Consider the following 13769-nt stretch of genomic DNA (forward strand, 5'->3'; position numbering starts at 1 on the left):
TAATCAAAATAGTCAGTTTATATAGTCAAAGGTGTTATAACTTAAAAGTGACTATTTCATGGTTCCAATCTGATGTAAACTCTTTACATAGGATGCCCTCACTCCCATGTCTCTATATGAACAATTCAAGATCACATCGTTTGTACTAACTGTAGAGCGAGCAGCATCCATAGTGCTCCCAAAATAAGGCGTCCAACCTTATTCATACACTATAGACCGTTTGGGCTATAAACTCAAATTTGATACACGTTTATGTCTCTACATAAATTTCAAGTCTACATAAATAGTCTCGGAACCTTAGTTAATTGGATTCAAGATTATAGTATTCTATTTTCACTAATAAGTCCTCAATAACCACTTTATTGAATAGAATATAATTTTAACTACAAACAACGAGTTTTAGGACATAAATTCTAACAAACTCCCACTTTAACTTAAACTCCTAGTGTGAGAGAAAAATATAGAATTTAATCGTGAGAGAATTACTCATATTACAATAAACATATGAATATAACAAACTAAGGCATATACCCATTTCTCCCACTAGTCCTAGTGCATAAACTTCGTAAACCTAAACTATTTAGGTAAACTTCTAACACTTTAGCCGTGAAGGACTTTGTAAACCATATAGTCACGAATTTTCTCAACAAGTATTCGGGTTACTACAACATCACTACGATTCACAATTACCCAGATAAAGTAGTATACTTTAACTTTACACTTCTTCACACTATTGCTCCTCCATTTAGAGAAAATATTGATTGCAATGTAGACTTCCTAACATTTTTAGAAATCAGAATCAGTGTATCTAATAAGGATCAGATCCTTAGAACTATACATGAGCATAGAATCTTTTAAATTTCTAAACTATTTTAAAATATACTTAACGGCAATCCATCCCTTTTTGAAATTCTACATTTTATATCTAGACAACATTTTATTTATATAAGATGCTTGAGACTCGCTAGTATTATGTTCTTGTCATTTCAAACAATTTAGATCTTAAGAACACAATGTGCATTTCCAAATCTCTTATTTAAAAGTGCATAGCTAGTCATTTTTAGACGTCAGATAGATAATCTAAATCATTCATTGCTTTTTCATAAGTCAATGGATTCTCTTAAACCATCATTAAGAATGACAATTTGGTTTTCGATAAAACCAGGTAACAGCCAAGCTAATGAATAATCCTCCCACTACTTCGAGGCACTCTTAACTCTTGAGAAGGCTGAGACTAACAAGATTTCCTAGTTTTATCAATGACTTTAGTGGATGAACTAGGTTTATCTATAATATCTTTGGAAATCCTAATACTAATTTACTACTTGGTTTGATGATTTATGATGAGATTTTCCTCTAAGAATCTGGTATTTGTCTATACAAATTTCTTATTCCTTAACGATCAAAGAGTAAAGCTCATCATAGAGCAAACTATGTCCAACAAGGCTTAGTTTCTTCTTTTTGATGCACCGTTCTGTTTAGATATACTAGATGTAGAGAGTTGTAATTGGATTCGAGAGCTCTATCAAATAGTCTTAGAATCTTAAGTCCACATATTCACCACCTTGATCTGATCGAAGTGTCTTTATATTTTTTACCTAATTGATTTTCAACTTTAGTCTTTATATTCTTTGAACTTTTCAAGAGAATCAGACGTATGAAGCAATACATAAACATGACCAAACCTTGAATAGTCATCAACAAAATTGATGAAATATCCATACCGTCCTTGAACGTTGACATTCATTGGTCCACAGAGGTTTGAATGTAGAGTTTTGATGGTATTTTTGTTCTAAGACCTTTTCTAATAAAAAAAATCTTTTAATCATTATTCCTTTAGATATAAGACTTACATGAAGGTAAAGAGTTATCTTCTAACTATATTAGAAGTCTACTCTTAACAAATCTCCCATGCATAGACATCACGGTGTGAACTCTTAGGGACACTGGAGCTAAAAGTACGCTACTTTTCTCTAGTTGAAGTGTTCTAAGACAGTTTTAAAAGGTACTCATCAAAAAAGTATGATCATATTTAGGCTAACTTAAACATATCCTAAGCCTGTGAAACATCCAACGTAACCATTATACCAAATTTTAACCTACGATGTCTAGGTGATAAATAAATTTTATTACCTCTCATCTCTCACACGCATGCTCATAAAACCAGGTAGCAGGTGTTCCGTAAACCATCAACTTAAGAACCTCCAACCTTAGTCATCTTATTTGACTTGTTGACAAGATCGAATTAGGTGAGTCTCTTGTAACCAGTTTTGCAAGATATTGACCTAATTCTATGCAAGTTATCTTTGTTTAGATTTTAAATGTCTAATTCATTTTATAACACTTATAAAAACTTTAGATAATAGTTCTATAACATTCATCAAACACTATATAACCATTATATAAACAAATTAATTATTATAGATTTTTTATTTATTTAAGTTTTAACTAAATCATATTTAATTAAAATAAATAAATCAATAATTAATTAATTAATTAATTAATTTCATTAAATCATATTGAATCAAAATTAACTTAATTAATTAAACATTTAATTAATCATATTAATTAATTTCCATTTTAATTAATTAACATGCATACTATACAATATAACAATTATAACACTTTTAATACATAATGGTGAGATTTTAAATCTTTATGGCATACTATATACACATACAATTTAAATATTAAATAAAATATGCATCACATGCATATTTAATTAGAACATCTTAATGGACTAGTTTTGACTTCAAAATTAAGCTAAAAACTAATTTATTGCAGTAATAATTTAGTGGAGTACATAAACCGCTCCACAACAACTCGAACTGGCTGGATAAAGACTGAAACAGCACTGAACTGGTCCAAAAACTCTTGACCAGCCCAAAACAAGTTGGACCGGCCCAAGAACAACAGCAGACGCGCGGGTTGGGTGAACCGGGTCAAACCCGGGTCGGAGCGATCTGGCGGACCGAGCAGCAAGTCAAACGCGTAGGCTTAAAGGATCGTGGGCCGAGCGAGTGCTATCTGGGCCGAAGGCGTGAAGGCAGGACGCACGCGAGAAAGGCCAGACGCGGGTCAGAGCGCACGGGCCGGGCTTAAACGGGATAACCGGATGCGAGAACCAGTGCGCTTCAGGTCTCGGGTCAAGCGGGCGCGGGTTGCAGGCATCCGAGTAGGCCGCTCGCTGGACATCTGGACCGAGACGATACGCGATCGCTGAGGGGAAAAACGACGGGTTTCGGGTCGGGCGGGTTCCAAAACGGGTCTGGGAGTGTAATCCGGGTATGTCTTCTTCTATTTTCAAAAAAATCAGCTTTTTTATCTCCCTGTTGAACCAACTACGGCCTAATTTCCAATTCTAATTACAAACCCTTTTCAAAAATAAAGTAAGCCATAAACGGGGCTAATTACAATAATTATTATAAATTTAAACCTAATTTAGGGCCATAATATATCCATTTTAGTACAAACCACAACAATTTATCAAATAAATTGAAAATACCCACTATATGCAAATGAGTAAAATTAAACATTCTCTGACACCACATGATGGCAAAACGAGACATGCACAGCGGAAGTACAGATAAAAAATTACTCTAAATGCATCTAAACTAATTTAGAAGTTAACATGCTTAAAAAGCTCTAATTAAAACAAATTAGGTTTAAGGAAAATACTTACCTATGAAGCTTCCCGATCTTCCAAATCTCCTCACAATCATGAATCTGGAATCGCCACTAGTGTTGATCCGCTATTCTCCAGACTTAGAATTTGGTTGTGGGATCCGTTAAGTGAAGGAATATTAAGAGAGTGATGAAAAAATAAGGTCCAATTTGTTGAGATTTGGGAGAGAAAAAAAATATTGAATTTTTTTTTTGAAATCCATAAAATCACAAGTTTCCAAAAGTTTTTAAAATATTTGAAGAAAGCACTTTAGATAGACTAATTACATGCAAAATTGCATGTAATTAGTGGAATTTAGTGAGATAGGTGTCTACATCTTATGTAGCCACTTATCCTACTAAGTGTTAATGGAATTACAACAACATAATGGATTTTTCCACTAACTAGTCCAAGGGCAATATGGTCATTTGACCATTTAAGTTAAAGTTTTTACTTTGACTTTTTCAAGTCAAAAAGTCAACATTTTGACTTTTACCATTTTGTTCTTCTTGACTAATTCCGGCCTCTCAACTATGAATCCGCATTTTTTTTTCTGAAATTCAAATCACATTTGAATATAAAACCGATCAAAGTTTGACTTTTAAAGTCAAAAGTCAACATTTTGACTTCTTACAACTTTGACCATTTCCATCAACTCCGACCTTCCGGATATAAATCCATATACTCATATTTTTTTATATTTAAATCACTTTTAAAAATAAAGCTCTATCTCAAACTTATAACCGATGCCTATATCATATATATTCGTCGGGATCTTTCTCTTCACCTAATTCGAACAACTCGAATTATTTGAACATGTTGTTCTAAGTTAATTTCATATGAGCTAGTGGGGAAACCTAATGAACCTATAGATCATGGACTCCAACGATCCGAGATTAACTGATTAAACTTTTTTAGACCGAGTTAATCAACATTCGTTAACTAACAGGTCATTCCATTAAAGTCCTAGAGTTGCACTCCTTTCACTATAGATATATTTATGTCCATGCGATATAATCATGATCAGTAAGTTAATTTTTCACAGGTTGTTCGTAACCTTGGCAAGGTCAAAATATCGTTTTACCCTTGAGATTACAACTTACTCCTTAAGTCCCATTGATCAACAATTGAACAATTGGTTTAAGGTCGAACCGATAAACCGAATCTCTGTGGGGCCAATGAGAGGGTGGGGTCCTTTACTCAAAACTTGGATTCAGTCCTTAAGCAAATAACCTTTCTACTAACCTTAAAAGCGGGTAGGAGTGAATTCCATCTTGCACCCTATGTCCCTAGCCATCCACCTGGTTTTACCCTTGAATTGGGAGGTTTATTGGGCCAACGTCGTTGAGCTACTCTCACCTATGCAAATTTAAGGATAATACTGTTTGAATAGAATTTCATAGTTAGCTCAGGATTAAGATTAAGTTACCTAGATCATTATAATCGAAATAGTCAGTTTATAGAGTCAACGATGTTATGACTTAAAAGTGACTATTTCATGGTTGCAGTTGTATGTAAACTCTTTTCATATGATACACTCACTCCCATGTCTCTACGTGAACAATTTAGGATCACATCGTTTGTACTAACTATAGAGCGAGTTGCATCCATAGTGTTTCTGAAATAAGGCGCCTAACCTTATTCATTCACTATAGATCGTTTGGACTATGAACTCGAACATAAGGTTCAAGTCTACACTAGATAGCCTTGGGACCTTAGTTAACTGTATTCAAGATTATAGTATTCTATTTTCACTAATAATTCCTCAATAACCACTTTATTGAATATAATATAATTTTAACTACAAATACGAGTTTTAGGACATAAACTCCAACAGGTGATGTTAAAAGCTTAAAAATAAAAAACTTTGTTGCACCACTAACTAAGATAATGAAGCAAGAGATAAAGTTAAACCTGACAGAAGTAAACTTGCCTTAAAGGTGGACAAGAGACAAATTTAACCCCAAGCCTACGTGTGTTCGACCGCCTAGGACAAGCCTCCTTAGATGTTTTCTTCAACTCACTTGGCCGCCTAACATGCTCGTCACGCCCAACTCTTGTACTAGGCCAAAAATCTTCCTGTCGTCTCTTTTCACACTCTTTCGATCGCCAACCTCTTTCAACTCAATACTTAGGCTTTTCATCGACATCATTACCTAATCAAAAAACAACCAAGCAACACTTAACTTGACTTTCTTCAACCCTTAGAAATTATTAAGAACACAAAGTCCAAGATTTACAATTTACCTCCTCCTAAAAGAAATTTCATCATCAAAATTTAGAAAGCCTAATTGAACAAATTCGTATATTTTCTCCTCAACTGTTCCTCTGCTTTCCAAGTTGCTTCTTCCTCTCGTGATATCTTCATAGAACATTCACAAGTAGAACCGTCTTGTTTTTCAACACTGCTCTTTCATCTCAAGGACTTTCATTGGTGCTTCTTTTAGTATGATAAGGAAGTTTGCAATAACATCTATCTTTACATGATCAACTTCATTACCCATTTTTAAATTACATATACTAAAACAATCCCACGTACGCCATGAAATATACTAGATCAGATTAAAGATCAAAATCTATTTTTTTCTTCATGTTTTCAAAACGTCAAGAATTTTTATGAAAAGGCGAACGTGGGTCTATTTTCGACTTTCTTGATAATTTAAAAACGTCAAGTGATGTGTACTTTTCCTTGTTGTTTTAAAAACGCCCAAGTAATATCTATGCTTGACATTTTCAAAACATCAAGAATTTTTATGAAAAGATGGAGGTGTGGCAAATTTTCTTAAAGTTTTTCACTATGGAACCTTTTTTTATGTTTAAAAAACGTCAAGTGCTATGTACTTTTACTTGACGTTTTTATAACATTAAATAATATCTATTAAATTTTTGGTGTTTTTAAAAAGCCAATAATTTTTAAGAAAAGTGGAGGTAACCAGATTTTTCGAAAAAAAGGATTTTGTATCTCCTGAAGCCAGCCTCCATGCATAGCATCAGAAGATATATGCAAACTCCCAACGACCCTAGTAAAGTGTCGAGAGTTGTTGGGGATAGGACAACGCCTCCAATAAAGCATCGACAGTTAGGGTAACTCCCAATGCATATCAAGTTGCATCAGGAGTGTGCCTTTAAAGTGCATTTCTAGATCTATATTTCATAGATCTAAGAAGAAGGGAAAGCCAACCGAAAACGAATGACCACCACGCCATCGCGGTCCTCATTGCCTGACTTTAAACACCTTTACCAATGCATTGTTCAACGTCGATCACATTTGAAATTGCTTTGTAGTTTGTTCAACATTAAATATCTATTTTTGTGACGGAAAATACCAATAAACGTTTATTTATTAAAAGAATAAAATAAATAATATTTCTCTTTCACACCTATATACAAAATAAAATCTTAATGGCTTTTGTATACCAAACTCAACTTTCACATTTATTAATCTTGGAGTATGAATTGCAACGAGCTAAATACAAAATTTAACTATTCAAGACAATAGAAAAGAGAGTGCAAATTAACTATCACCATTCGTAATATGCATGCATATGTAGCATTAACATATCAGTTGACCACGACTTCCTTTTATTTTCTTATTTCCAACTATTGTTTTCCATTCTTTTCGTATCTTTATTTTTTCTACTATGAATGAAGATAAAATTATATTGTTTAAAAATATTTTAGAATATAGATTGAAATAATAAATTAACTACAGCAAATTAATATTGGGAACTAAATTTGGTTGAATTTAGGGGTTTTTTCAAAATTCTAAGTAGATCGAGCAGCAAATTGTCTTGAACTTCATACTACGTGAATCAAAGTATTATCGATATTTGTTTCATCAAACTAATTTTATAATTAAAATGTTGATTGAAAGTTTTGTGTGGATAGACAAGGTCCATACAAGTAAACTATATAGTATATTAATATCATTTCTTATGAAAATCTAAGATTATATTTATAGTAATTGTTTATAATTGAAAAATGACTAAAGGGAAATTAAACTTTGTTTTTATATTCAATACAATGTGAAAACATATGAGAAGACTCTTCTTTTATCATATGTCTTGATCGTTCTTTCAGTTTGTCACATGTTTTATATTGGACAAATTATCTATGATAAATTTTTATGACTCCAAAATAATCTGAAACATAACATATTAGATTAAAAAAAATAATCTAATGATATAATGTTGTACTGTTATTTTATATGGTGCATGATTCTTAATACTAAAACATCCCACCATACGTTGTATTACTTCACTGTATACGTTAGAAAAATCAAATAGCAAAATCAATCTTTTTAATTTAAAAAACTAATACTGATCCTCAAATCAAATATAAAAAAAATACAAAAAAAAATCCTAAAAGTGCACACAAATCCTCTAAAGTATAAAAAATTAATAATAATAATAATAATAATAATAATAATAATAACCCTTCTTTCATTTTCTTTTAGTTTTCCTACTAGTTTCAATATATGTATCGGACAAAAATTAAAACTTTAAGTATATTATGAATGTATTGTTGGAATTTATGTCATAAAACTCGTAGTTTGTAGTTAAGGTATATTCTATTCAATAAAGTAGCTATTGAGGACTTTTTAGTAAAAATAAAATACTAGAATTTTGAATTCAATAAACTAAGGTCCCGAGGCTATCAAACGTAGACTTGAACTTTATGTAGAGACATAAACGTGGATCAAGTTCGAGTATATAGTCCAAAAGGTCTATAGTTGGGAGCCTTATTTTGAGAACGCTATGGATGCGGCACGCTTTGTAGTTAGTACAAATGAGATGATCCTGAATCGTTCATGTAGAGACATGAAAGTGGGGGTGTCTTATGTTTACATAAGACTGTAACCATGAAATAGTCGCTTTTAAGTTATAACATCGTTGACTATATAAAACTGACTATTTCGATTATTGATGACCTAGCACTAGAAGAAATCTAGCCTTTAATGTCGGGTGAAAAAAATGAAAAATGGGCTTTAATGTCGTTTTTCAAAAGGCGGATGTTTAATGTCGGTTTAAAACCGACATTAAACACCCTGCTTTTTTAGAACTGACATTAAAGCCCATTTTTATTTTATTTTTATTTTTATTTTTTAATTTTGTAAAAATTCAACTTTCTCTCTCTTACTTTACTCTTTTCTCAAACCCTCCCCCACACTATTTTTCATCTTCCTCAAATTTCTTTCACCCTTCTCAATCTCGATCACTTTCTTCCCTCTCTTCTTCGATAGCTGCTCAATCTCATCACTTTCCGACCGGCTCTACCACTTACTTGAACTACTTGACCACCGCAACCACCGGCACAGCCCATGTCGAACTTCCGTCTTCACTATCGCTTCTTTTCAGTTACTCTTTATCTTCTTCTCCTTTCATTTTCTCTCTCTTTCAGCCATTTGCAGTACGTTGATGATGAATCCGATCAAGATTCTCTGGTCTCTCGCTTTCAACGCTACCTCAGAATCTAAACTGCACATCCAGATCCCGATTACGCCTCCGCCGTCGCCTTCCTCAGATCTCAAGCACAAGAAATCAGTCTCCATACGCAGGTACTCGAGTTCGATCCAGGTAAGCCTCTTCTTCTTGTGACTTGGTATGGATCATTTTTCCATTCGGAATCTCAGAAACCGGGATTTCATCCCTGTCTGTACGATTCATATATCGTATGTACCAGATGAGGAGATTGGGGGTTCCGATGGAGCTGCGAAGTTCTCATAGAGAATGTGGTTAGAAATCTACTATAGGTTTTACTGCAACATCTGAGTTTATAGCATTCAAGTGCAAGGATACTAAATTACTCAGTAAAATAAGTCTATTTTTTTTTTATAAAAACTATTTAATGTGTTTGAATTTCAAACAACTATTGTGCTTCTTTAAAGAATTATTTTCTGTTGTTCCATTGTTAGATAGTGGAGTTAACTAGAACTAACTTTTCAGGAAAAGAGAAGTATCCGACCTACCTTTTCAGTCGAGCACATCTATGGAGGAACTCTGTTAGCCATGTGTTCCAATGATTTTATATGTTTCTATGATTGGGCAGAGTGCAGACTGATCCGCCATATTGATGTAAATGTGAAGGTTGGTACATTTTGCATTTGTTAGCTGATTTTCCATTTCTTTTACAATATGGTTCTAATTCCTTTTATGATTAATTGACTATTTCCAGAACCTTTATTGGGCTGATAGTGGTGATTTGGTGGCAATAGCAGATTTGGTGTTAAAGTTGCTGGCAGTAGTAGAAACAAATTGTTGTGTTTTGTAATTGAACTTTCATGCCTACTTGCAATGAATTTGTGATGTTTGTTTTACTTTATCGCTTGTAATCATGTTTATTTGTGTCATGTATGCACAAATTCTAGGAATTGAACATTTTGGTTTTGTAATTGTTTTTATTTGTTTTGATTTACAGGTATCACTGAAAGGAAATTTCCCACCGAGTTTCGTTAATGCAACAATAAAAGTTAACATATCCCTTGAAATGCAACTGATCCTTTTACCTATGGAGTGAATCTACGTGGGATTCTATCTTCTACCTACCAATTTACTTTTGAGTCTTTGTCTAATTCCATCCAGCCAAAACTACTTGATGAAAAAAAAATGTAGTTTTGCTTCATTCATTTTGCCATTTTATTCCGGCCATTTGGCTTATCTGTATCTTTCTCTAGTAAGGATTCCAGACGTGTTCCACCCACCTTCGCTTTTTTAAAATCAAATGTTAATTTTATTGAGGAAGCAGTCCTGTGCTCATTTGCTATGACGGTTTGTGGGAAATTTCTCCAGATTTTTTTTAATGTATGATTCAATTTGAATAGAAATTTTGAGGATATGGTGGAGGAGCTTATTATCTATCCTCCTTTGTAATAAAGGTTGGCTTCTCTGGCAAGTGGGGTTTCTACTTGTTTTTATTTGGAAAATTTGGTCAGAAAGTAAGGTGGGAACTTCAAGGGCACGAGCATTAGGAGGAGCCTGGTGTGTGGCTCACTCCAAAGTTTCCTTTTGGGGATGTTATCTACAAAGGCTTTTCATATCTTTTGGGGGTATTTCTTTTTTTGTGTGTGCCCTCTCTTTTGTACTATGTCTAGTTTCTATATTTCTATCAAGAGAGGAAAAAGGAAATCATCATGTTGGAACCCACTACTTTCCTTCAAAGAGAAATTTTCTTGATTTCATTTGCTAATCTAGCACAGCCAATGAAATCAGACAACTTTTACTCTTTGAAGGAAGGTTGTTGCCAAAGTGTATAAATTTTGCCTTTGAAAGATGGCTCGAACTAGGTATGATTGATTCAAGCCAACTTGTGTAGCTTCTTTTAAGTTCCTCTGGCAGTGAAGTTGGTGCTTCTACTTCCCTCTCTTTGTTGGGTTAAATATAATATTCCGATGTAAAGAATTATCATACTTTCATGCATCAAAGGAAAGTAAGACTTCAATAGTTTGGTTAGTGTGAAGTGAGGGATAAAAACAACTGATATGATGTATTTCTTCTTAATGTAGGATGTTTTGAACTTTTATTGGAAGGTGGCATCTGCTTGATATAGAATCATGGGTGGCAGTGAGATGAATAAATCCGCAAAGGAAGAATCCAAAACAGCACCTGCCACTACGCAGGTCTGCTTGTTTTTCTTTTTGAGACAGACGACTTGGTCTGTTATGGGCTGTCAGTTGCTTTTCGTTAATATATTTTGTTACTTTTTGTATCTATATTTTGTGGAATTCTGTCTGCTTCATTGGCATTTCCACTAGTTGTAATTATTTCTGATTTACAGGCTTGAAAATACATTAAATTATGGCCTTGAACGAGTTTGGGCAATTGGATACATGAAGAGCTCACGCCGGTAAGTTAATCAATTTTCGACTTCCTTGCTTACGTTAAAATCTCTGTTACATTTCTTTCATGTCCTGGTGTAGGATTTTTTAATACTATACCTTTATTTCTATTTTTTTAAAACATTAACTTGAGATCCCTACCCATACCCATCCTCCTATGGTATTGGTTAAATTAGCATGATGTTATGATCAAGAAGAATTCCAGTGGGGTTTCAACCAAAAATTTCTATAATTCTTAAAATTTACAATGACCTGAACATGCCTGAAATTCTACTACTCCCTACAGGGTTGTGATTGGTTATGATGAAGGAACTATTATGGTAAAACTTGGCCGGAAAGTACCTATTGCAAGTATGGACAATGGTAGAAAGATAATATGGGCTAAGCATAATGAAATTCAAACAGTAAACATCAAAAGTGTGGGAGTAGACTTTGAGGTCTGGAATGGTTTTATTTGTAACCTTTTATTGATCATTAAATTGTTTTTGGTGTGGCCTTAGTTGTGTGCTTTTTTTGCTTCATAGGTTACTGATGGAGAGAGATTGCCTTTAGCTGTTAAGGAGATGGGAACTTGTGATCTTTATCCTCAAGTAAGTTTTTTTACATCTGCATTTGAATTCTCTGTATATTTTGTCATGAATTGGCTGGAGCTATTCCTTTATCTTATAAAAAACCTTTGATTGTAGCCTCCAGTGATATTTTAATATTTTCAATATATATAATGTTTATAGATGTGTATGTCAATATTTTTAATATACATGAGCACTTTCCATGAACACCGCTTTTGCCCGTGTTTGCTGAATTTTAGTTCATAACCTCTCAAGAACTTTTCTTAGGTTCTTAGCCCCTTTTTCTGCTACTGTTATGTTTTATTCTAAGTCAATGAAGTTGTTGAGTCTGAGTTCAATTCCCAATTATAGTTTCTTGTAGAGTTGTAGTTACTTGATAGTTACATTAATTCATATACCACGGGTAGAATATGTTTGGCTACCAATTCAAGTTACATATCAAAGAAGGGGCAAAAAGGTCAATGGAGGTGAAACCGGTGCTGCTGGGGAGGGAAGTGTTGAGTGAGATGAGAGAGTATTTGTGGGGACCATTTGGGAGAGGGAGTTGGGGGTTGTTTTCCAGTTAGTGTGTACATAAATAATTGTTTGTTAGAGTGAGAGGCTAACTTGTTTTTGAAGTAAATTCTCCGTGGAGGAGAGGATTGTGTATTTGCCTTTGGGCACTTTTGGTTATCTAAGTATCAATATCATCGAGAGAAGACATCTTAGAGAATATTTATTTTAAGTTTGCATGGTCGTGGTGGGACCTTTTGATTGCAGTCTTTGCAGAAATTTATAACTTATAACTATTGTTGCACCTTGCATGGCTGACCAACCTTTTTCATTTAAATAGTATAGCTAGAGTCTCATTTCTTTTGTTTGGCAATGAAAAGACTATTATGGTGGTGATTATTTCTCAAAATTTGACTTGGTTTTTGAAAAACATGAATAGAAAGTTGATAACAATTTGTTCATGGGAAGTTAACAAAATCTTGCCTTTGTTTGGAACTATCATATCATCCTCATTTTGATATTTTGATATTTCTACTAGCAACTAGGTCTTAACATTGTTACTTATCAATTCAACCATCTTGATGTCTTTTACAGGGAGTTATCACTAAACAAATGACTGCAATAGAAGAAATGGTTGCAAGTGAGTACAATTAGCCAGACCCTCATCTTTGTGACAAGATCTTGAAGTTAGTCATTTGTGAAGCGTTCTAGTTTGCTATTAGTTGCAGTTTTAGTTATTGCTCTCTCAATATATTCTTTTTCTTTTTTTTTTTCAAAGGATGATCAGTGTAATAATTAAGCTTCATAATTTCTGTGTTTGGATCCAAGTTGTATATAAATGTACACATTATTAGGATTTCATTTTGTATATGTACAAGTAAAAGATTTCATTTTTAACTATTTGGTGTCATACAAAATGGACAATAATGCAAGGATTTAATAAAAATAAATTTGAAAAAACGACATTAAAGACATTGTTAATGTCGGTTTCAAAACGACATTTAAGACAGCTTTAATGTCGGTTAAAAAAAATTAAAGACATCTTTAATGTCGATGGAAAAACGACATTAAAGATGTATCATAAGCGACATTAAAGACACATTTAATGTCGGTTATCCACCGACATTAAAGATGAACCGACATTAAAGGCCTTCAATAACACTTTCAAAGATGTCGGTTTATAACCGACATTGAAGGCCTTTAATGTCAG

At 33.4% G+C, this 13769-nt stretch overlaps 1 long non-coding RNA gene across 1 annotated transcript; it reads left to right on the top strand.

Annotated features, from left to right (window-relative positions):
- The first annotated feature begins 11992 nt into the window (after positions 1 to 11992).
- LOC127151309 (uncharacterized) lies at positions 11993 to 13429 on the top strand. Its single transcript, XR_007824181.1, has 2 exons — positions 11993 to 12088; positions 13154 to 13429. It is a non-coding gene; the product is annotated as an uncharacterized LOC127151309 (long non-coding RNA).
- The last annotated feature ends 340 nt before the right edge of the window (positions 13430 to 13769 follow it).

The sequence above is a fragment of the Cucumis melo genome, chromosome 10, assembly GCF_025177605.1.
Source record: "Cucumis melo cultivar AY chromosome 10, USDA_Cmelo_AY_1.0, whole genome shotgun sequence".
Taxonomy (NCBI): domain Eukaryota; kingdom Viridiplantae; phylum Streptophyta; class Magnoliopsida; order Cucurbitales; family Cucurbitaceae; genus Cucumis; species Cucumis melo.